The sequence below is a fragment of the Cupressus sempervirens genome, chromosome 4 (assembly GCF_028749045.1).
Source record: "Cupressus sempervirens isolate cs-2001-9-10 chromosome 4, ASM2874904v1, whole genome shotgun sequence".
In the NCBI taxonomy this organism is placed as follows: Eukaryota; Viridiplantae; Streptophyta; class Pinopsida; order Cupressales; family Cupressaceae; genus Cupressus; species Cupressus sempervirens.
The window spans coordinates 586163379-586188564 of record NC_143121.1 but is presented as its reverse complement, the minus strand read 5'-3'; the positions used below and the strand labels follow the sequence as shown (position 1 = coordinate 586188564).

The window sequence follows — 25186 nt, the reverse complement described above, 5'->3', positions numbered from 1 at the left end:
TATTGCTCTTGCAGTTGGAATTGTGGCAAGATTTTTAGCCAAAGCAAAAGAAAATCACATGATGGCAATCAAGAGGATAATGAGATATCTGAAAGGAACTGAAGATTATGGATTATGGTATAAATTTGGAGGAAATCTAGACTTAAAAGTGTTTACTGATGCTGACTGGGCAGGAAACCTTGACGATAGAAAAAGTACAAGTGGAGGTGCATTCTTTCTTGGAAAGAGGTTGGTTTCTTGGACAAGCAAAAAGAAAAATTGTACATCTCAATCAATAGCAGAGGCAGAGTATGTTGCTGCAGCAGTAAACTATTCTAATATTGTTTGGTTCAAGCAATTGCTACAAGGCATGAAGATGGAAATCAAGGAACCAGTTGTCATGTTTTGTGATAATACAAGTGCAATCAACATATCTAAGAATCCAGTAATGCATTCTAAGACTAAGCACATTGCAATCAAGTATCACTTTGTCAGAGAATTGGTGCAGGACAAGGAAATCAGATTGGAATATGTCCATACAAAGGAACAGATTGCTGACATATTCACAAAGCCTTTACCTAAGGATGCATTTTTGTATCTCAGAGGTAAGTTAGGGGTCATTCCCCTATCTGAAGTTCACTAAAAATAAGTTTTAGTGATGCATCAGCTCTTACAAAATTGAACAATCATCAGTTGATGCAGCAAATCAAGGAAATATTGCATATGAATTAGTACTAAAGGTACAATGAAATTCATTGAAATTGGATTGTCTTTGGCATGTGTTGTCAAAGAGGGAGAGTATTACTGTCATATCTTTTTGAAATTTGATTATGTAATTCCTTCACAGAGGGAGATTACTGTAAGAGGGAGAGTTCTCTATCTTAGAGGAAGAATTGTTAATTGTGTTGTGTTGTTGTAGACTTGGTTTCAAATTTCATTTCTGCTATGACATGTTGTGTTGCCATCAATGCCAAAGAGGGAGATTGTTGGATACAATTAAGTAATTGTGTATTGTCTTTGATGTTACACAAATGCCATATCAGTTATCAAACAGAGTCTACCGAGTTCTGTCGGTTAGGAAAATAGTTTACAGAGTCTACCGAGCTCAGTCGGTCAGTAAAGCCTTTTGCAGTGTATACCGAGCGTTCCTATATGTCACACGGTGAGTTAGTGTTAATCGAGTTCGCACGGTAAGCTAAGGAAAGCTTAGTTTTCATCGAGCTCACTCGGTAGTCGAAGACAGCTTTTACCGAGTCTAGTCGATTTCCAAAAGAAGTGGTAGGTTTACCGAATTCCCCGGTAATTGTAGTTTTTACCGAGTTCTGCCAGTTAACACAGGAAGCAATTTTTTTTATTCTGTATTGACCGAGCAGTGTCGGCCAGTGAAGAATTTTGTTTTGATTGTTAGTTCAAGCCAACTTTGGAATATGTTTTGTCAAGTTGGTTGGGCCGACCTAGTATTATGTATAGTATATAAAGAGGTGCTCAAGATGCAAAAAAGTGTGGAATAGAGAGTGTATACGGATAATGCAAGGAAGTGCAAGGAAGAGACTTGTGTGTGCCTAAGCAGAGTTGAGTAGAGGGAAATCTTGGAGCTGCAAAGATATATTTAATCAGTAAGGATCTTGTGGAGCTAAACTGAGATCTATATTCAGCAAGATAAGTTGCATGTATTTTCAGATCATTCATTGTTGCTTTCTAACCATTGTAATAGTGATTCCAAAATCTCCTAGCAAAGTTGGTTTAACAGCCATTCCATAAATCCTTTAATAGGGTGGCAATTCAGTTGAATTGTTCTAAAGACCTCTTACAAGGCCACTCCTAACAGGGTGATTAAATCCTCTAACAGGGTCACACCTAACAGTGTGTTTTGTAACCTTTAACAGGGTTGGCTCCTAACAGGGCTCACTTCAGAAGAGTGAAAATTGGTGACTAGTTGCTGGTGGTTTTTCCCATATTGGGTTTCCACGTAAATCTGGTGTCTACTGTGTTCATGATTACTTTCTTTTGCATGGTCACTTATTTTAGTAAATACTTAATAAATTAACTAAACATCTATCAAGTTTTAAGCAGTAATTTATGTGTTTACCGAGTAGCAGCAGCAACTAAGTTTAAGGCATCTTTGGGACTGTTGAATTTGTTTTTGTGGTAACTAATTCACCCCTCCCCTCTCAGTTACCCCATCTTCATTTTCCAACAATATTATCCCTATGAGAAAGAAAAATGGTGAAATTCAAATTTGTGTGGATTATAGAAATTTGAATCAAGCTAGCCTCAAGGACAATTATGCACTTCCCACTATGGATCATATTTTGCAAATGGTTGCTGGGTTTGAAGCTATTTCAATGCTCAATGGGTATTCAAGATATAATCAAATTAGCATTGCATCCAAGGATCAACACAAGACAACCTTCATCACTCCCTCGGTCACTTTAGCTTACAACTAGATGCCATTTGGTTTGATCAATGCAAGAGCGACTTTCCAAAGGGCAATGAATTATTCCTTTAAAATTTTGATGGACAAAATAATTGTAATATATCTTGATGATTTGACCATATAATTTAAGAGAAGGAAACACCACTTGAGAGACTTAGGAACAATGTTGGACCGATGTGGGCAACATAGTATATCCTTTAATCCCAAAATTTTTGTGTTCTTTGTAGAGGAAGACAAATTTCTTAGACATATTGTTTTCAAGGATGGTATAAGGATTGACCCAGAAAGGGTGAAGGTAATATAGACATTGACACTGCCCACTAATAGAAGTTATTTGAAGTCCTTCTTTGGTCAAATCAATTTTCTAAGAAGTTTTGTGCTTGAATTTTCTAAAAAGGTAAGATACATGTTGGGTATGATGAGAAAAAAAACCCCTTCAGATGGTAGGAAGAGGGCAAGAAATATTTTGAGGATATTAAAAAAAATATTTCAAATGCACCTATGCTAGCAAGTCTTAATTTTGAAAAAGATTTCATTATTTACTGTGATGCTTCAGAACACACTCTATCTAGTGTTCTGACTCAAAAGGATGATGAAGATAATGAAGCCCCAATTGGTTTCATGAGCATTACATTGAAGAAACATGAATTAAATTATATTCAAATGGAGAAACATGCATTCTCTATGGTAAAGGTGTTGAAGTAGTTTAGGTATTACATTCTACATTCTCATTCAATTGTCCATGTGCTAGAAATAATGGTAAAAAGCATATTAACTCAGCAGGAGATTGGGGTAAATAAAAGAGTTGTATGGGTAACTAAGGTTCAAGAATATTATTTGACTATCAAGCCTACTTCTTTAGTAAGAGAATGAGGTTTATGCAAATTGATGGCTGAAAAAAAAGATTCGCCTCCTGATAATACTAAAGAATCACCCATTGTTTTGCTAGTAAGTTCAATAGACCCCAAGTTCTCCAATTTAATCTACCTTTTGACATATGGTGAATACCCTCCAAACATGAGCTATAAAGAAAAATGGAATCTTAGGTTGAAGGCTACAAAATATGTGATTTCTAATAGTATTTTATATAAGAGAGGGATAGATGAAACCTTTTTGAGATGTGTAGATGTAAAACAACATGAAAAGTTGTTAAGAGCATATCATTTAGATGTATGTAGAGGACATTTCTCATCCATAGTAATTTCCTTTAAGATCCTCAGGAATTGCTTCTACTAGCCAGGTATGTTCAAAGATGCGTACAAGTTTGTGAAGAATTATGAAAAATGTCAACTTTTCGCTAGGCACCCTCAGTTGGGAGCCTTACCCCTTAGGCCAGTGTGATTGATGAACCCTTCTATCAATGGGGAATCGATTTCATTGGACCTATAAGCCCTCCATCTAGCACTGAGCATATATACATATTAACAACCACTAATTATTTCACCCAATGGGTGGAATTTATCCCAACCAAGAAGGCCAATTCTCAAGTGGTATGTGAATTCTTATTTGAATATGTATTTGTCAGGTTTGGAGTTCCTAAAAATATAGTCTCAGACAATGCAACCTATTTTTCATCGAAAGAGATTTCTCTTTTCTATTACGAGCATGGCATATGCCTATCTCATTCATCATATTATTTTCCTCAAGGGAATGGGTAGGTAGAATCTAGTAACAAGAACCTAGTTGCAATAATAAAAAAGTTGGTAGTTGATAATTCCTAGAATTGGCACAAAAAGTTGTACGAAGCATTGTGGGCTAATCGTATTACCCCTAAAAGGGCCATTGGCATGGCTCCATTTGAGGTGGTATATGGAATTGGTGCTCAAATATCCCTACCTCTGGAGTTGTCTACTTTGAAATTGCAATTTGTGATTGAGGATCATTTTTTTTTTAGAATCTCTAGAAAAGAGAATAATGTATTTGAAAAAATTAGAAGAAGAAAGGGAAAAGGTTGTTGATCATATTACGAAGCATCAGATGAGGGTGAAGCAAATTTTTGATATGAGAACCAAGCCTCATAGTTTCCTAAAAAATGATGAAGTCCTTTTGTGGGATAAGAGGAGAGAACCTAAAGGAGCACATGGAAAATTTTATTCCCTCTAGAAAGGGTCATTTATTATCTCTAAAGTTGTTGGTCCAAACATTTTTCATCTAAGTTACCCAAATGGCATGATTCTGCCCTTTATCTAGATAATGGGCAGGATTTGAAGTTAATAAGGATCTAATGTCTTAAAGGTCTTGATCTTGTACATACCTTTTGCTTGTGGCTTTGTTTCTATTTTCTTTCTTATTCCTATTGTTTTTTGTGTGGTTTTGGTGCTTCTTTTGTTTCTAGTTTTCTGCGTTCTTTGTGTACTCTACATACCCGGTCTCCATTCAAAACCCCTATTAGCCATATCATGACTCACCCTATTTTGAGCTTTTCCTAAATTTCCCAACTAGTCATTGAAGCTTCTGATTGTCATTTCATGCTCTCTTGATCATTGAAAATATTGTATAAAGTCTCCAAAATCTTCCTACCATTCCTTGTGTTTGTCTAAACCTCTTTGAACCACTTTGAACCTCGGTTCAAAGTAGTTCAAAGCAATTCAATGAAATGTTTTTACCCTAAACTTTGTTTTCTACAGGTAATTCGTGCAAGACTTCAAAGTGTTCTTTTGAACTACATCAAACCCCTTTGAATCTTGATTCAAAGTAGTTTGAAGTGGTTCTATAACTAAGGTTCTTTGGCAGAAATTGATTGTGGGTTGGTGAAGCTGTCGTTTTCACATGGCGTAAATTACCATGTTAGGAGGTAATAATTCAAAAGAGGTGCCCTAATTTCAAGCATGAAAAAATGCCATCATGACTTAAAATGGAAGATATTTTCACCAAAAAAGAAGGATTGGCTATCAGACAAAGTTAATCATCATTACTATAGCCTCAAAGAGAAGTATTTAATAAAAGGTCATGTCAAAAGATTTTGAACGTGTGAGCCTAGCTGTAGTTGATCTATCATGAATGCCTCATTATGAGGCTATACTTTTGCATGTATGTTCTCTTTCCCTTAAAAAGAGTTTAGTTTTTATTTTTGTTTATCATGCGAAGGGATATTTGAAGGAGTTGCTAAGGTACAATAAAAAAGGTTATGTTTCTCGGTAAGTTGTAGGTGAGAACACAAAAAAAACCTTCTTTTTGTTCTACTATCTATTGCATTTCAAAATAGAATCAGTTTGAGCCTTGCTTTCCTTGTTTAAGATAAAATCTATGTTACATTTTTTTGTGAATGTGTCAAGTTTGGAGTGCAAGAAACCCATTATTTGTGATACCAATTTAGAAGGTGTTAGGCTGAAAAAGTTATAGTTGAATTTCCTTGAGTGAGTGATGAATTGAATGGTTGTATGGAAATTTTGACTAGTGGTTTGATTGAAGTTGCAACTTTCCCTCTTGCCCCATTAAGCCCTGAATTACTCCAACTTTGTATTGACCATTATGATGTAAGGAGTAAAAGTATCCTAAATAAAGATGGAGAACCTGTGCCATCAATATCTAGGGAAACTATTGCCTTAGTGTTTCATCTACCAGAAAGTACATTTGCTACATTTTCTCCCATCCAATCACTAGCTGAATACCAAGAAACCCCAAGAGAATATAGTAACATCCTAGCTAGGAAGTGGACAATGACTAATTATGGTAGATGTTCAAGGCTACCCAAGATAGTCACAAAAGATCACCTAAAACCCCATATTCATAATCTTGTAGTGATGTTACACTAAGTTAAAGGTTCAATCGATGTCCTCCTTTTTGAATAATGGATGTTGTGTTATGTTGAGATTATTTTAAAGGGATAACAATGGATGGATTGGGATGAAATAATTGCTAGCTCATTAAGAACATAGCTTAGACATGCTAAGGAATCCAAGGAAAATGTATATATGACCTCCTATCTCACATGCTACATTGCTTGTGTTAGTAATCTTACTTTTTTACCTCACAAAATTTGGAGTGAGGAAATAATATTCTATCAATATTGTTCCCTGCTTCAAAGAGATAAAGTGTTAGAAAATTTTAGAAAGGTACATGATGTATTGGTAGAAAGTGTGCATTTATCTCTGAAAATGGCACCCATGCCTAGGTTTTCCTTGAAAGCCCAAAAATTGATTCAAAACTATGGAAGCTATTACATATAGTTCCCTAAGTTCACCTATTTAAGAGTAGGTGGGCTTGAGGATGAACCATTGACGTTACCATGCTATGCACTTGACTATTTTATTTTAGCCAAAGTCTGCAAGTAGTTATTCTCTATCAAGAAGGATAATCTACCACAAGAGAATTGGGAGTCGGTGTTTCCTGTCAAGCTTGGCCCTTTGACTTGTAGCAGCATGATCAACACTTCAGTCATAGGAAGCAATTTTCTTGCCTTTGGTTTTGGCTCTTACCAAGGAAGAAGGGATTTTGATAGTAAAAGATTTGTGGCTGAAGTTCTTGGTCTTAAGGGTTAGTTATAAATAATCCCACACCTGGAGGATTTATGGTAGGATTGTAAAAATGAGGAAGAAGTGCTAAAAAGAGACCACTCAAAATTAAAAATTCAACGGATCAATTCCCTCAAATTGAAGTTTCAATTTGAAGGAGTAGTTGAAGATGGTTTAGACATTGTTGAACCTAGGTGGGAGGAAGCTAGTGAGTCAAGACAATTAGAAGTGGATTGGAATCAGGAAGAAGAAGATGATATAAATCTAAGAACTAGATCCATTCTCACTCATATTGACAATTGGATAGGGAGGCAGAGCATGAAAGTAGTCAATGAACCATCTCCAAAAATGGTTTCTTTTTTTGAACCACTCACATCTAACATCCAAGTTTCATCTCCTGTTGCAAGTGGAGTCTCGACTCTTGGCTAGTAGCAAAAGATGCCAACACCCACATAGAACATGGCTCCTAGAACCAGATCCAAAACCAAGTTTGAAGCCCTCATGCAACAAGAAATTTAGAAGGAAAAGACATTGACCCAAGGATAGGATTCGGGTGATGGTTTTGGTTTCTCAAACAATACTAATGGTGATGTGCAATTTATTGAAGGTCCTAAGGCAAACCAGCCTAAATTCATGAGACCTACCTGGGATACTCAAGAAATCTCTGCTAATCCCATCGTCCCATCTTAGTTATCTAGCTCACTTAGTAAGAAAAAAATTTTAGCAGCCAGTATGTACACCTGTAAAAGATATTGTAACAAAATATGCAACACATAGTTCCAAAGTTAAAAAGCTAAAAATTGGCTCCCATTTAATTAAAGACTCAGTGACTATGAAAATCAAAGTAGAACTAGCCACATTTAAGAAAAAATTTGAATCTAGAAAATTGATAGTGAAGGCTTCATAGTTACTTCGGTTGAACTTGGGACCATCAACAGAAATATAGGCAATAACTTCTTTAAGTTTTTTGTTGATTATATGTTAACCTAGTCAAAAAAACATAGCAAGGAGAAAAGGGAACTCAAGGCCTTAGTGGTGACCATGGCTGCTTATATTAATTCATTGATGAATCTCAGAGTCCTACCAGTTCTTCAAGCCCCTCAATCTTTTGATCCTAATTTTGCAGACAACCAACAATTGGTAAAATGGATGCAAAAGGGGAAGCTGCTCTTAGATCCAATGTAGGATTAGGTAAATTCCATTATCAAGGAAGGTAATAAGTTTATCCTAGAATTCACCACTATGTATGCTAAAGAGGAAATACTCTTGGGAGAGATTCAAACTCTTATTCTAGGGTGGGAAAACAAATGGAGTTGGTGTTAGGCTGTTATGTTTCAGGTGATTGAAGTCAAAATTTTTGGAGTGCTTAAATTTCTAAGTGAGAACCCTATGAAAATTGTGGATTCATGTATGTTGTTCATCATGAAAAATAACATGGGTTGGAAAGAATCGGTCTACAAAGAAGCAATTAAAGAAATGAAATCCATCAAAAGCAAGATTGCTAGGATGCATGAGGAGCTTCTTAAAGATATGAATATAGTGAATCCTATAGGAATTCTACAATTTGATGATGGAAACATGAATTCTAAAGCATTAACAAAGAGCTTCAACAATGTTATTGTAAAGATTAAGGATAATGAATCACATATTGCTAGTGATTTCACCACAGTAGAAAATATTGAATCCATGTTATGTCTAAATAGGAATCTCATGCCATGATAGAGCCTAAAAATCAAAGAATTCAAAATGCAAAAATATGTTTGTAGGACTAAGCTACTGAGTTTAAAGAACCTCCATTCCCATGTGATGGAATAATTCATGAACACCTTCAAAAGCTAAAAATTGGTAAGGAAAACTATGGGTGAAGAGGAAAAGACCAATGATGAAGTCTGATCGGGATAGTTACTTATAATCATGTTTTAGGCAACTATTTGGAAAAACTATTTTTTTTATTTTTTTATCGTAACTATTTTTTGAAAAAATATTTGTTGCATAATCTTTTCTTTGAATTAATGGTTATGATGAAAAGATTGTGAGTTCTTTTATTTTTATTATATGAATGAATTATCACCTCACCACCTAGGAGTATGTGAGAGTCATTATGGGCTTTCTAGAAAAATTGCAAAATTGGTTTTTGATTCATTGATAGATCTTTTAAAGTAAGTTGTACCTATAAATACAGAGAGAAAACAAATAACATGAAGTTTTGTCAACTGTTGTGAACATTTTTGTACTTTCCAAGTCTTGGGCATAGAGCAAATTATCATTGTGTAATTAGAAATACAATCTATTCACTAACACAACAATACTATTGTCCATGGAAGAAGAACACTGGTGGTTTCTCTTCCTGCCAAGAAGAATCCCTTGCACTCATCAATTACTTGATGTGTTGTGTATTGGAAATTCCTGTCATCTAAAGAAACATTCTTTTTTTCTAATTAGAGCATCAAAATAAGATCATAGCCAAATGATCCACTCTCTTTTCTTTTCTCTATCATCTTCTTCAAGTTTTTGTCCAATCTTCTTCTCTTCTAGGCCTCTAGATTTGAGGGCATGGGGATATAGCTTTTTTGGGAAAATAGAAATGTGAATTCAAAGTTCAAAAGAAACAAAAAAATCCCAAATTACTCTTTCTTTACAGAGTCTATTGGGTAATCATGGTGTACCTGGTACATGGAAGCCATAGATAATGATAGTTCTGATTCATTATATCCTCTAATCCCTTGATGTCATCACATATTTCTTTTCCACCTTTCTTTTAGTCCACTAAAAATCCTACCCTCATAAAAATGTTTGCAAAAAACCTCCTCATATAACTAGTAAGCTCTAATTCACAAGGCTTCTATGCAACTTCCTTTATAATCTCATTCCATTCCTTTACCAAATTATTGTCAAATTTGGGGAAAATGATGGAGGTAAAAACATTTCTTCACTTATATCATCATGTAAAAGAAGTCTGTAAGTCAATTGTCCTACCTAAAATTTAAATCAACCTCCTATGAATTTTATATAGTTTTTGAAACAAAAAGTGACAAAAACAAGGAGGTTGGTTCTTACAACCAAAAAGCTGACAACTAGCACATTGCCAATAGAAACAAGTAAAGAGAAAACACTGCTATAGACAACAACAACTAGTAACCAAAAAACAACACATGATCATCAAAGCTAACAGAGTATCATCTATACTAAATCTAATAACCACCGTACTAAACATACTATGATTTTTTAAAACATAATTATTGGCATAAACAAGCCAACCCAACCAAAAAACAACACACAATTGTTCACAACTACCAGAGTATCATGTATACTAATTCTAAACACTATAGTACTAAACATACTATGATTGTTCAAAACATAATAAATATTGGCATAAACAAGCCAACCCAAGTCTAAGAATAAGCTGTAAACTAGTAAACAAGGTAACTGCATAAACAAAAAAAAAAAACTAGGGCTAAAACTCCTAGAGACCAACATTATTTGTCATCCTTAACTTTTCCATTCCCAACTAGAAGCATCTTAGCCCAATCCTTAGCAAGAAACTTATACAGGAGTTTGTTGTCCTCCATGTCCAAGCCCAACTCATCCTTCTCTTATGCTAGTAATTAGAGGGTAGTTGTAGTAGCATGGGTACCCTTTAGAGAAAATTTAGAGGATGAGTAAACCCATCCTCTAAAAATTTGACCCTTTTCTCCATCTGTGTGTTCTTCTCATTCTATTCCTCCTCCTTCTCCTTGTTTCCTTTTTCCACATTCTTAGGCACCTCCTTAACCTTTGTCAATGACTGGGTCTCATCTTGTGAAACTTGGGGTTAGCAAAAACATTGGTTTTTTCCTTTTCTAGAGAGGATATGGTGATATGGGAGCTATCCACTTTATTGCTATCCTCATAGAAGGTGATAGGCTGCAAAGTAAAACTAGACAACACATGAGTAGTCTCAGTGGTTTTGACATTGCTAGTAGACACCCAAGTGTTATCAATAAAGTTTTCACTTTTTTCTTTCTCCTTATTCACCTTTTCTCTCTTGGAGTCAAAATGTTTCTCATCCTCCAACTTTCTCCCACTATTCTCAGAATTCTCCTCCTTTGCTTCCTTGACCCTATATCTATTGGCCTTTTTTTTATACCTTGCTTGTAACTTGGCTAACCTCCTCAATCTTCTCTTACCATTTCCTCCCTTCTCCTTTGAATCCCCAATGTCCACCTCCATTGGATTTTTTATTTTGATTTTTTTACTACCCTTTTGTTCAATTACCAGGTCTGGGTTTTTCTTTTTCTTATTATCCTTACTAGGGGAAAGGGTGTGACATGTGGATTCTAATTCTAGTGCTGGTACTTGCAGGGGAATTCTTTTGGTATTGTTTATTATCAATAAAAATGACCCTAAGGGGATAGAGGGAAAGATAAAACTGATAAAGTCTAAAAGTCAGACCCTGGTGAATGATAGTGAAATTATTACCCTTACTTCTCTTCTCCCTAACATCACTAATCATGTCCTCAAGGGAATGTAATAGAAATAATAAAATAGAAATAAAGTCTCTATTTCTAAAATGGTTCAAGAAAGGGAAGTGATAATAATAATAGACTCCAAACTTGCCTTCGAGTGTGAGGTACTTCATGGTCACTAGATTGACATCATCCCAAGGATTTGGTAGCTTATCCCTCTGGAAGCCTCCCCTATAGTGAATATGTTCTTCATCCTCAGCAAAAATATATTCATGTTGGCTTCATCCACCATTTTTATAACCTTCTTCCATTTTTTTCCCTTCAAGGAAAAACTAGTGGCCATAGTAATAACCTCCTCATTTACTTGGAACATGATACCATTTATGGTAACTCTGTGGTCATTCCACCCATTCAAAAATTGAAGAGCACAATTTTAATCATAACCCACCTTTGCTTTCATATAAGGAATAAAGCCCCCTTCTTTTAGTTGGAAGCAACTCACCATGCTCTCCTTAAAATTTTCCATCTTAGTTGGCTCTAATCGATTCAAATCTCCACCCATTTCTTCTTCGTTGATTCTTGAACCTGCCACCTCAATAATTTGCATCTGAGCCTTATTACCCTCAAGATTTTTTACAATAGGGATATTTTTAATCTCTATGACCTCTAAACATCCTACAAGCATGGTTTTGAGTTGGTTCAAAATCCTATGCCTTTTCATTATAGGATTTGTGCATACTTTTCATCATAACTCTAATGTTCCTAAAATATCTGATAGTATCCATGATGATTTTTTTCACACTTTGAAAAATAAAATGTTTAAAATTTTGCATTATGTTACCATAATTGCAAAATAACTCTTGCCTCAAATTGCATCTATTTATTGTCAAACTTGAACGAAAGTGTCTAGTCATCTTTCCTTTATACTTCTTGTTAAGTTTAGCAAGCTTCGCCTTCCTAGAGATGATACTACCAAATTTGGCATTGATCTTATTTGTTTAGCCATGCTCAAATTTTGATCATCCCCCTTCCTTGCAAATCAAGGCCTTAATTTCCTCCTTTAGGATATCCATACTTCTCCAGCACATCATTTATTTTAACTCAATCCCCATGGTAGTAGTAGCATCTACCACCATATTACCTTCCCTATATATGTGTTGTAACTGAACTTTCCCATCCCACTTAGGATATGTCTAATATTCATGATAATATTTTGGATATTTCAACATGGCTGAGAGACTCCCTTTTCCATATCAATTATTAATTTAGAATCACCTTCTATGGTTATTTCCTTTATTTGCATATCATTAATCAATTGTAGGCCCCAAAGTAGAGCCATCACTCTAACCATATTATTACTTTCTCCACCAATTTTCCTAGAATAAACTAGTAGTCCTTCACCATTTCCATTCATCAACACTCCACCCACTACCCTCACACCCTCTCTTGAAGCACCATCAAAGTTTAATTTAAGCTGAGTTATTGTTAGTGGTTTCCATCTTGTCTATTGTCTCTTTATTGCCTTAGAGTTATCAAAATGATTTAAGTTCTAGTGAATACCCCATCTTTTGTCTATTTGTTAATATTTCTTTCCTAGTTCTTTCTTCAGTGCCTCACATTTGGTAGTCATTATATTTTCCTTTAGTAGTCTCTCCATAATTCTCATAACTACCTTCACAGGTCTTTCCTCTTCATGAAAGATTCTATCATTTCTTTCCTTCCATGTGTGCCAAAAAATGTATGGTGGGACAATTATCCATAGGAATATTAGCTTGGGGTGATAAAAGGGAAAATCGTAGTTTTCAACAAATTGACTCAAATTTTTCTTTAGCACCCAACATAGTCCAAATTTCTCCCACACTAGCAACTAGATCCTTAGATTATATGGGTACTCAAGGAATAGGTGAGAGATGCTCTCCTCTTTTTCTTTACAAAGATAACATCTATTTATGATAAAGAAACCCCTTTTTTTCAAATTGTCCAACAATAGTATTTTACCATGTTAAATAGTCCACTAGAAGAAGTTGATTTTGGGTAGAAGATTGCTAATCTAGACTTTACGCCATGTTGTAGGACAAGGGTCCTTACAAAAGAGAAGTTTGTAATAAAATTTGAATTTAAAATGGCCACTAGGAGTTATATTCCACACAACTTTATCCTCTAGTATTAGAAGTGGGAGTCTTTGAGCTTCCATCAACTCTTCAAGTTCTTTAAGTAGTTGAATATCTTCTAGAGGATAAATATCTTTTTGTGATTTCTTCCACTTCCTTCTAGGGTCAATATAATCTACCACTCTCAACCCCACCTCTACCTTCAATGTTTCCATTAGTATTCTAAATTTTTTGTAAGCTAACAGTTTCCCCCTACTCCAATTATCCTCCCATAACCTAATGTTTTACCCACTGCCCATAATCCATCTCACCCCTTCCCTAGGTATACCTCTGCTATTGACAATATTCATCCATATTTTGGATCCTCCTAAGAGGTCATTATTAAAAATATTGTGAGTAAATAGGAGTTAGATAGGTATTTAGATTTCATGATCTTGCTCCAATCTATGTTGTTTTCTCCTAGCCTCCATCTAATTTTAACAAGGGCTTTATTTAGAATCTTGATTCTTCCCACTTCCAAACCACCCTTCTCCTTTGATTTGCAAAAATCCTCCCAATTGATAAGATTTAATTTGTTTTTTTCCTTCATTCTTGACCAAAGAAAATTCCTCTATATTCTCTCAATTCTATTTGCCATGTTTTGGTTTATTTTAAAAAGGGATAGAAAGTAAATTGGAAAGCCCTAGAGAGCTGTAGAGAGTAGCTATAGTTTTCTCGTATTACTAAGAATTTTCCCTTTCCATCCTATTAGCTTCTTTGGATTCTTTCAACAATGGTATTCCAAAAGTTATTTGTTTTTTATTAGGAAAACAGGTTTTACAAGGATCCTGAAACCCAAAGTTTTATAGCAAAAAACAACTTAAAGCAGAAAAGATAGAAAAAAAGCTACCTCAAAAGGCCAGAAACAAAAAGGCCCGAAGCCTAAGAAACAAAGGCCAGGAATAGAGCCTGGCGGGTAGACTAGTGTCCCTTCTTTTCCATTGCCTACAGGGTTTCTGTAGCATCACTTTCCTTTTGGTTGGCCTCTTCCTCCTAGATCATGGGGAGGAAATGCATCTAGTCCCCCTGACTTTCCTAGATTCTAGTCTCTTTATGAGGATCTTCCCAGCTGGTTCTGTGCTCTGTACTCTGCTCCACGTTCCCCACAAGACTGGCATTGGTCAGATAGTCCCCTAGATTAACAATGTTTTCATTCAAGGTATGGAGGGTATCCACAATCTATTTAGTCACAATTTGGTGGACAAAATCCAACCTTTGGACCTTCTACTCGAGCCAGGTGATTCTATCCTCCTAATTGTCTCTGGGGTCCTAGCTTTTGTCTTTTTCTTGGCTGCCCACCTGGTCTTTACTACCTCTGGCCTCATGATCCTTGACATCCCCCCTATTATTGGTCTAGTTGGACCTATCCTTCAGAGTCTCAATTTTCTAAAAAAGCCACTTAATGGAGCAAAAATCATCAATCAGGCTATTCTTTGCATTGTTTAGAAAGTTGAAACCCGTTTCACAAACATTGTCAGAGAGAACCAGAAGAGTCGGGTCAAGGAGCTCGTCATAGTGGGTGCTATTGTCGAGATCCCCCAACACTTGGATTTTAGTAGGTTCTCTGACAATGCCCATACTAACCCTATCCACATTGAAATTGCTCCAGGCTCTTCTCTTATTTTTCCTGATGGCCTCCCCCCCCCTTTTCAACCATGATTTCTATCATCTCTTCTGGGGGCGAAATGGGGACCTCCAGGGAGGAGGTGGGCACAGTAGGGCTAGGGGGAAAATCAGCGTGGTCATTGAGATGATCATGGGTTGGGGTATGGTCCAATTTTCTTTTCTTGGGGTTATCCTGGGTTACCAAGGGGGTCACCTCCTTCTTGTCATTATCTTTCTCCTTGTCATCTTCCAACTCACTTTCCTTCTCTGCCACCGAATCCACCTCCTCCGACTCCGTATTTGACTCATCACTAGACTCCTTAGGATAAGGGGAAGGAGGGTTAGGGGGAGGGCACCTAGGGCTCTTCCTACTAGGGAGGAAGGGAGAGGGATTGGCTTTTGGGGTTTCAGACTTGATAGATTTCACAATGCGCACTTCCCCTGAGTCTGAGCTAGCAGTGTCCTCTGAGGAGCCACCCGAAACCCCAATGGACTTGACTCTTGTCTGGGTTTTCAAAAATTCAAAAGTGACGAGCAAAAGACCTTCGTGAAGGGTAGGGTTCTTGATAGGACATTTCTTGTAACTCTTTATATTCTTAGTCATAGAAGTATAAATATAGAAAGGAAAGGAGATTTTCACTTTATGTCTAAAATGATTAAGCAGAACAAAATGATTGATCCTGACTCTATCAAACCTGGGCTCCAAAGTGACATACTCTATGATGATCCTCAGAACATGCCCCTAGATCTTCTTGATGGACTCAATTTCATAGTAGGTGTCAATCTTTACCAATTTTCTTTTCTCCTTGTCGTTCTTGACAAAAGAATTGACAGCATTGGCAAACATCTTCTTATCCCTGAAGAAGCTCATGCCTTCTTGGGAGAAGCCTGTCACCTCCACAATGAGACCCTCTGTGATTTGGTGGGAGACACCATCAATTTTGACCTTTTCGTTGTGCCAGGTTTCAACCATAATCTTGGTAACCCCCACGTCGAAACCATGGAGCCTCTCCATGAAGCTAGTTATGCCGCCCTTCTGGAGTTTTTTCCAAAACTTCCCTTTTTCTTTCTAGCTCTCCATTTCTCCCCATGGCTCTCTTCTAATCCTTTCTCCCACCATTGCGATATTATACCTCTCTAACCCTAAACCCTTAATAGAATTGTAGAGCTCAAAGATGAAAAACTTGCTAGGGACGAGAGCTTTAATGTGTGTGTTATTGGATTTAACTCTGGCTTTCTTTTTCTCGTGTAATCCGTACATGTTATTATGAAACGGTGTGGGTTCCGCATAATTCCAAATGATTCCCTTTTTAAAACATGATTTAGCATGTCTCATCATCATAAAAAATATTTTGAGTTGGTGGCTTGAATTTTCTCCTTTTAGATGAGCTCCATAGCCACCGCCGGAAAATGATTATTGTTTCCCCACGTCATCACCAAATTGAATGTGACCGTTGTGTTTGCGAAACAATCAACAACCACGTTAGCTTCACAGTAGACATGGCTGATGTGGTAATTTTTAAATTTACTCAAGTCCATTTTTAGGTCCTCAATTATGCTTTCAATGGTCCATGATGGTTTGGTTACTCCTAAAATACAATTTATTATATTTAGGGAGTCTCCTTCAAGCCATAGTTGTTCAATCCCTGAGTACAAGGCTAGCTTAATAGTGAGTTTGGCTTCACTGACTTCAACCAAATGGTTGGTTTGGTGACCAATAGGGGAGGAGATAGCAGCATTGCCCCCTCCCAAGCTGTTTCTTATGATTCCACTGCATCCGACGAGACCAAGGTTCCCCTTAGCCACCCCATCAAAATTGGCTTTATGCTAGTTTTCAAGGGGGAAGGACCAAGTAGCTTGCTATCTTCTTTTGATCTTGTCTTCTTTCCTGGTCTTAATTTTCCCTCCGTCCTTTATGTTTCCATCTCTAGTTGTGGAATAGTTCTCTTTCATGAGGCTATCAATTTTCTCTGCTATAATACCCTTAGGAGCTTCTCTATCTCTGAATCCTGTTGTTGGGCTCCTTCCAGATTCCCTAGCAAAAGTGTGGGATAATCCAAGAATTCAAAATTTGGTAGTTCAGGCCTTTGTGGTTGCTACTCCACTGTATGAAGAATTCTTGGATACTGGTTGGCAGGCACCAGTAGAAGTTCATATTGGAAGTCAGAAGACTCCACACTCTAGAGGAAAAGGGGTAGTGAATGAAAATGTGTTTAACCATTTCCAGGTCATGCTTATAGAGGTAGCATCTACTGGGAATAATTTGGCCTCTCTCGGCTAAATTATCCAAGGTAAGGATTTTGTCTTTCAAGAGGAGCCAAAAGAAAATGTTGATTTTTGGCGTTAATCTAGGGGTCTAGGCCTTGGCCCAAATAGGTTTCTCCCCTATGCCCACAAGGGAAAGATAGCCTGAGGCTATAGTATAATGGCCTCCAGAAGAGTCTCCCTAGACTATGGTGTTGCCTATCTGGTTGATGTTGATAGCGTTCAAAGAGGCCATCAAAGGCTCAAGATCCTATGAAAGCTCTGCCAGATTGTGTCATTCATTCCCATTTCTATAGTTCCTAACCAACATACCATATCTGCCTATTGCCTAATCAGCCCACCTGTTGAATGAAGGATGGTTATTGAGAGGTTCCTAAAAAAGCTAGCTATCCTACCAAAAACGGATTTTGTCTCCCATTCCAGCTTTCCATTTGGCCCTAGATTTAGCAACGGGAAGGGCCTTCAAGATACCATTCCAAATGTTAGAACCCAACGACAGCTTGGACCCCTAGAAAATGGAGGAGAGAGACAGGCCTCCCAAGTACTTCTCAGCCAAGATGTCCCTCCAAACCCCTGTGCCTTGAAAGATGCGCCAAGGGAGTTTAGCTAAGAGGGACTCATTGAGGTGAGAAATTTTCCTGATTCCAAGACCTCCCTGGCTTTTGGGCAAGCAAACCTCGTCCCAGGCTACTAGGTGGTATCTCTTGTGGTCATCAGTTCTAGTCCAGAGAAAGTCCCTTTGAATCCTCTCCATTCTATCCGCAAACTTAACCGGAATCCCAAAGAGACTAAGGGCATAGGTGGGGAGGTTTTGGAGAATCGAGTTAACTAGGGTGCATTTACCTACCTGACTGAGGGTGGCCCCTTTCCAACCAGCAAGTTTCTTAATGAAGTTGTCGATAATGCTTGTCCAAAAGGAGTCTGAGGGTTTGGAGCCTAAAGGAAGCCCAAGATAAGTTGTCGGCAGGGACCCAATGCCACAACCCAAAATTTGAGCAATTTTTATTTGCCTCTCCAGAGGAGTGTTGAGGAAGAAGATAGAGATCTTGTCTAAGTTAATAGCCTGTCCAGTACCCTTGGTGTAGGAATTAAGAATGCTTTTGAAAGTCCTGGCCTCCCAAACTGAAGCTTCACCCCCCAAAATCATGTCATCCACAAATTGCTGATGAGTGAAAGTGGATGGACCCGAAGAAGGCCTCAAACCCACTAAACACCTATCCCTGATCTTCTTCTGGATCAGTCTACCAAGACATTCCGCCATGATAACAAATAGGATCGAAGAGATGGGGTCTCCTTACCTTAGACCCCTAGAGGGGGAGAAGAAAGGAGAGAGGTGGCCATTGACCAGAACTAACAAAGAGGGTGAAGACACAAGCTGGGAGATGAGCTTGCAAACCTGATCATTGAGGCCAAAGGCATGAAGAATAGCAAAGAGGAACTTCCAATCAACCCTGTCGTAAGCTTTTGATAGGTCCAGCTTAAGAAGGAAGCCTTCCTTTTTTCCTGCCTCAAGAGAGTGGATAACCTCATGAACCGAAGCAATTGAATCAAGGATCTGCCTGCTTGGGACAAAGCTAGTTTGCTGAGGAGAGATAATTAGAGGGAGAACTCTGAGGAGCCTGGAAGTGAGAACCTTGGCAATGATCTTATAGAAGGAATTGCAAAGGCTAATGGGCCTGAATTTATCCAGAGAATCGGCACCCAGGATTTTAGGAATGAGGACCAGAAAGGTAGCATTAAGTTCTTTAAGAAAATTCTTGGTTCCAAAGAACTCTTGAACCACTTTAACCACATCCTTTTTCACTACATTCCAAAAGATCTAAAAGAAAAAAGTTGGGAAACCATTCCAGCCAGGAGCTTTATCCTCCAGGAGAGAGAAGAGGGCCTGATGGATTTCCTCCAAGGAGGGGATTGCCTTCAGCATGGAGTTGTGGTGAACTTCAAGAATGAGGGGAATGGTCGACAAGATTTCCTCTTGTTCAGACCCAGAGAGGGAAGGATCAACTGAGAGGAGAGATGAGAAGTAGCAGATAGCTTCCTTCTCAATTTCATCCTCTTTGGTAACCTGAACCTGGCCCTTAACAATGTTGTTTATTCTATTATTAGCCCAGTGCTTAAGGGTGGTCAGGTGAAAAAATCTGGTGTTGCAGTCTCCTTCCTTCAACCAACTGACTCTTGATCTCTGTTTCCAGAAAAGCTCTTCCTTAGATATGATGTTGTGCAGATCTGAAAGATGGCCTTTTCTTGTTGGCTATTATGAGCATTGTATCCTAAATGTTGGATTTCATCTTGAATAGAAGAGAGCTAATTAGATATCTCATCTTTCTCTTGGAAGATGTGGCCAAAGTCAGTTCTATTCCATGATTTGATGTTTCTTTTCACATTTTTTAGCTTCTAGGCAACTCTGTACATTACAGTGCCTTCAACCTCAATGCTCCACCAATGGGAAATATTACCTTCCAGCGCAGGGTGTGAGAGCCACATTTTCTCAAAGTAGAAAGGGAAGGCCTTGTTGCTAGAAAGGGGGGAGGCAGAAAGAGAAATTGGGGAATGATCAGAGCCCACCCTGGGGAGGAGGGATACTCTACAGGAGTGGGAGAGGAGCCATTCAGGGGAGATGAGGGCTCTATCAAGGTAAACCCGAATACTATCACCCTTGATTCTTCTGTTAGACCAAGTGAAGCTACCACCTTGAAGGTCCAAATCCAAGAAGGTGAGATGTTGAATGAACAAAGCAAGGTCGCGTTAACTATCCTGATCTGGGGCATGACCCCCCCTTTTGTCTGCATTAGATAGAGGCGAGTTGAAGTCCCCCATTATAATCTCTTTATTCAAGTTACAATTAGATAAGATGCCAAGGAGCTTGGTCTAGAATCAGTTCCTTTCTTTCTTGGTATTGGGGGTGTACAAGTTAAGAATTAACCAAGATTCATTGCTTTGGAAGTGAAAAACCTTAGAAAGAAGAGCATTAGTATTTCTGTAAAGAGTAGTTAACTTGAAAGCTTTGGTGTTATACAAGCTTAGGACAACACCTGAAGCTCCATCCGAATTAGAAGCTTTGCAGCAAAAAGTTGTACTGAAAGATATCCTTCTTACCAGGCCCCTTTTCATCTTAGTTTCCTGTAACATCAGAAGTTAGGTCTTTGATCTCTAATCATATTTCTAATGAGTTCTTGTTTGTGAGCCCCATTAAGGCCCCTTATGTTCCATGAGATAAATTTCATTTCTTATTTCATGAGAAATCCTTGATGGACCTCTGGCTTCCATCTACCAGGTTCCTTCTTGTTTCTTCTTGTAGAATCTGATTTAAGTTCTTTCTTCCTACTCCCTTGGGGGGTGACCCAATATTAGCTTTAACCCTACTTCCGGTTGAAGCAGGAGATGGGGGGGGGGAGTTTTCTTCTAGTTCTTCTTTTTCTTCTTGACCATGCACCAATCATCAAGGCTATCCATTGCACTATTATCTAACCTATCTTCCCATAGGGCGAGCTATGTTGGATTAGTGTTCTTAATGAGGAGATGAAGCTTGGCCTCAATTCCTATAAGGGTAGAAGAATCTCCCCCCTTGCTAGTGATGACCCTCGGAGAAACGAGAGTGTCCTCAAGGGCAAGACACTTAGCTTGGCTATCCTTTTCCTGGGCTGGGGATTCCCATTCTAGGCGATTCAAGACTGTAGCTCCCAAAAGAGGGCCTTCCTCCACTGTGGGAGAAGACTGCACTATAGTTTCTAGAGGGAGATTCTGCTCCACAATGGGACCCGTGGCTATGGAGGGGGAGCTTACCTGCACCTTTGGGTCCTCCAACAGGTCTGAGATTGTCTTTTCCAAAACACGACCCTGTTCAAGGTGGGGGGAACTAGCCTTCTCCTCGGGGGATCCTTCTTAATAGTGTCCTTCGCTACTGTGTCTTTTAGGCTAATAGCCTTTCTCCCCTGCACCACAGAAAGTTTGTGCCTCCAGAGTAGCTTCATCTTTCCCTTTCTAGAAGGGTGTGTAGCAAGCTTCACGGTATGATCAAGGATGACTGGTTTCATGATCTTCTTCTTTGCCTCATTGGGGCACTGGTGGGCCTTATGAATAGCCTTCAAGTAGAGGAAGCATGTAAAGGGGATCATTTCATAGATGATTTTTTGGTTGTGCACTCCAAGTTTGGAATGAAGTTCAATGAACTCAGGCATGTCTGTTCCTTCTCTCACCCTAATGCAGATGCATGCAAAATTGAGGCGATGCTTGGAAGTAGTAATCAGATCTGTTGAGAGGAGTTCCCCAAAGATCCTAGCTATTCCCCCAAAGACGTCCTCATTCTAGTATTCAAGTGGCAGTTCTGGCAGTCTTACCCACACAGGAGCTTGGGTGAAAAAAGAATCATTCAAGCTCATGCTAGATGACCACTTCTGGAGCACAAGGGAAGAATGACCCATGGCCCATTGCCCTTGACTCAAAATGCTATCAAGGTCTTCTGAGCAAGTGAGATCGAAAGACATAAAGCCTTTCTCCATAGCCTTGACCGAGACCTGGCCCTTGAGAGCCCATTTTTGTTTTATGAGCTGCCTAACTTTTTCAATGCTCGGTCTAGGCCCCAAAAATTTCCCAACCAAAGTAGAAGCCATAGTCTGAATATTTTGGTCCACAATCTCATCTAAGATGGCTATCGCACAAGAACCTTTCACCAAATTTTGAATAGTTTTAACAAGTGAGAAAGAGGACTTACGAGAAGGTTTTACCCTGAAAAGTGAGGACTATTTTGTAGTTCCTTGCACATTTGTTTTGGAAACCAAAGGAGACTTGGCTACTTCCTTGATTAGGACAGCTGGACCCGCAATCATGCTTTTTGACCTATCCCCAATGCTAGGAGTAGCTAGACAGCCTCCATCTTGCTGTCTATGCTCCAGTATAGGGACCCAAAATAGACCATCCAAGGAACTCCCGCTCTTGCATGAATTTGAATTTTGAAAACACCCGCTCCCTCCACTCCTATCGCTATCACTTCCCATCGCTATTGCTATCTCACAACATTATTTGTTATTTGTTACTTCCTTGGTGGTTAAAGGTATACCAAGATAAGTATTTGAGAGGTTAGCCGACTGACAGCCTAAAATGTTCCTAATCTTCCTCTGCATAAAAACATCAGTGTTAAAAAAATAAAGTTTACTTTTAGAGTAATTGATTTGCTAACTTGAGTTGTCTTTTAGTTTATAAGGATACTCTTCCACACTTTGGCTTCCATTATAGTGGATTCTCCAAAAAAAAAAGTGTCATCTACAAATTGTTATAATAGTTTAGTTTCAGTAGGAATGGTAGGTTTAATACCTTTAAAACATCTTGTATTTACCACTTTGGTAAATGATCTCCCCAACATCTCTGCCACCATAATGAAGAGGTAGGGAGATAGTGGGTCCCCTTGCCTTAATCCTCTCCCTACATCAAAATTACCCCAAGGAGAGCCATTTAGTAGGACTGCATACTAGATAGTACTCACCATCATCCTAATAAGGTTTATGACCTTTTTATTAAACTCCACTCTTTCAAGAACATCTTACCTTATCATAAGCCTTAAAGATATCTAGTTTGAAGGCCATACTAGGTATTTTGTTTTTCTACATTGAATTTATGATCTCATGAGTGCTTATCATAGCATCTAGAATTTGTCACCTTGACACAAACCCCCTTTGTGGTGTTCTTATAATGTTCTCTAGGAAGGGCTTAATCCTATTGACCATTACCTTGGCAAAAACCTTATAGACTATGTTACAAAGGCTTATGGGTCTGAAGTCAAGGAGACTCATGGGTGTTGGAGTCTTAGGGACCATAGAAATAAAAGTCTTATTTATCCTTTTTGGCATCTTCCCCATTTTAAAGAAATCTTTGGTTGCACAAATTAGATCATTTTTAATAATATACTAGAATTTCTAGAAGAATGTTGGGGGAAACAATTCAATCCTCCCCATTTCACTTCCTCCTCTGTGATATTTCCTAGAATGCTATTATTTTCAACTTCTCCTAGAATTTGTGGGATCATGTTTATCAAACTTCTTCTTATGACCTAATTTCCTATTCTAATTTCCTTTTTATAAGCCTTCTCCTTTCAAAATATTGATCATGTTTCTTCTTTTATGTTTCAAGGCTAACCTGTGGAAAAAGGTAGTGCTCTTGTCACCTTCAGTTAACCATTGAACTTTCAATCTGTGCTTGCAAAATATTACCTCTCTCAAAATGATGTCCTTCCATTTTATTTTTGTACTCTTCTTCTTCTTGTGTAGCTTCTTCCAAATTATTACCCTCAGTAATATCCCCCTACAATTTTTTAATTTTCTCTTCCACTTCTCTTTTAACTTTGAACAAATCTCCAAAGGAACTCTTAGCCTATCCCTTAACATTTCTTCTTATATTATTTAATTTTTGAGTTAGTTTATACATTGTAGTACCATCTATCCTTATGTTCCACCATTCTTGGATTTGATCTTTAAATCCTAGGTGGGAGTCCCACATTATTTCATACCTAAAAGGTTTTAGACCTCCTTTGCTCCCATCCTCCAATGGAAGATTAAGGGGGAATGGTTAGAAGCTATTCTTAGGAGGTTCTCTAGAAAGGAATCACTCAGCTGATTCTAGTTCCCCATCACCATCAGTTTATCTAGTTTTACTTGAATAAGATCACTTTCTTTTCTATTATTAGTTTAGATGAATGGGTTTCCTCTCAAATCTACATCTATTAAATTTATTTTTCCCATAAAATCATGCATATCTTGCAAAATTTTAGGGAAGTCTCTATTTCCACCTAACATTTTTGAGTGGTAGAGTGGGGTATTAAAATATCCCATACACATTATCTATTTTTCCTTCATAGTATCCATTATCCTTTCTAGCATTCCATAAGTTTTTTTCTCCCTATCTTATTATTAGAAGCATAGATATTGATAGGCCCCCATCTTTCATTACTAGTTTGGAACTCATTTATTTGGAAATTTTTGTCTTTCCATAACTCATATCTAGTCATAGAACATGGGTTTTACATGGTGGCAATATCCCTTGAGGCTCCATCAGCATCCACATGCATAAAGGCAGTCCCTAGCCAAATATGACCAACAAGTCTACTAAAATTTTAACTAGATATTTTGGTTTCTTGGATTAACAAACAATCAACCTTTTCCTAGAATATACATTGCTTTAAAGAATATTGTTTCTGGGGGTTATTTTGCCCCCTTAAGTTCCAAGAAAGAAATTTCATTTCTTACCTCTTGTTACAGTCTCTAGTGTAAGCTACTTACCATTGGCCATGTCTCTTGATACTTGTTTTGTCTTGGTTGCTCTACTACTTGGTCTTCTAGCTATACCACATGTCCCTACATCTATTTTTCTCCCCCACTTTTCTTCCTTTTCTGAACTTCCCATTCATTATTATCACCCACCTATGGGGAAGTGGGGCTTAGTTCTTTTTTAGCTTCTGCTTTATCTAAACTTGCCATCACTTTTTCTAGTATCTCCTCTAGAGAGGCCTTCATAATTCTTAGAGAGGTGCATAACCTCTCATGGGTATCACAATCTAGAGACTTTTTTTCCTGTAATCCCTTGCTTCTTAGACTAACTAGAGAACCAGGAAGGGGGTGGTGTACCATTATTTCACCTTCCTCCATCATCTCACCTTCCTAGGGTTCCCCCAAAGGTGACCTTATTAATTCCTCTATCTTTTTTCTAAATGGATACTCTTCCATTTTCATCTTTTCATCTAAACCTTCCCCCACTTTGGGTTCACTTAGCCCCTCTGACCTTGTGACAGGGGTATCCTACACCTTGGTAGCCTCCAAGATTTGAGTGCCAACAACAACCTTCTCCAGTCATGGAGTTTCTGAG

The 25186-nt window shown here is 38.0% G+C and overlaps 1 pseudogene; it reads right to left on the bottom strand.

The window, feature by feature from the left end:
• Nucleotides 1–21945, bottom strand: part of LOC149562565 (cytochrome P450 709B1-like) — a 40332-nt pseudogene extending 18387 nt beyond the window's left edge.
• Between the last annotated feature and the right edge of the window lie 3241 nt (nucleotides 21946–25186).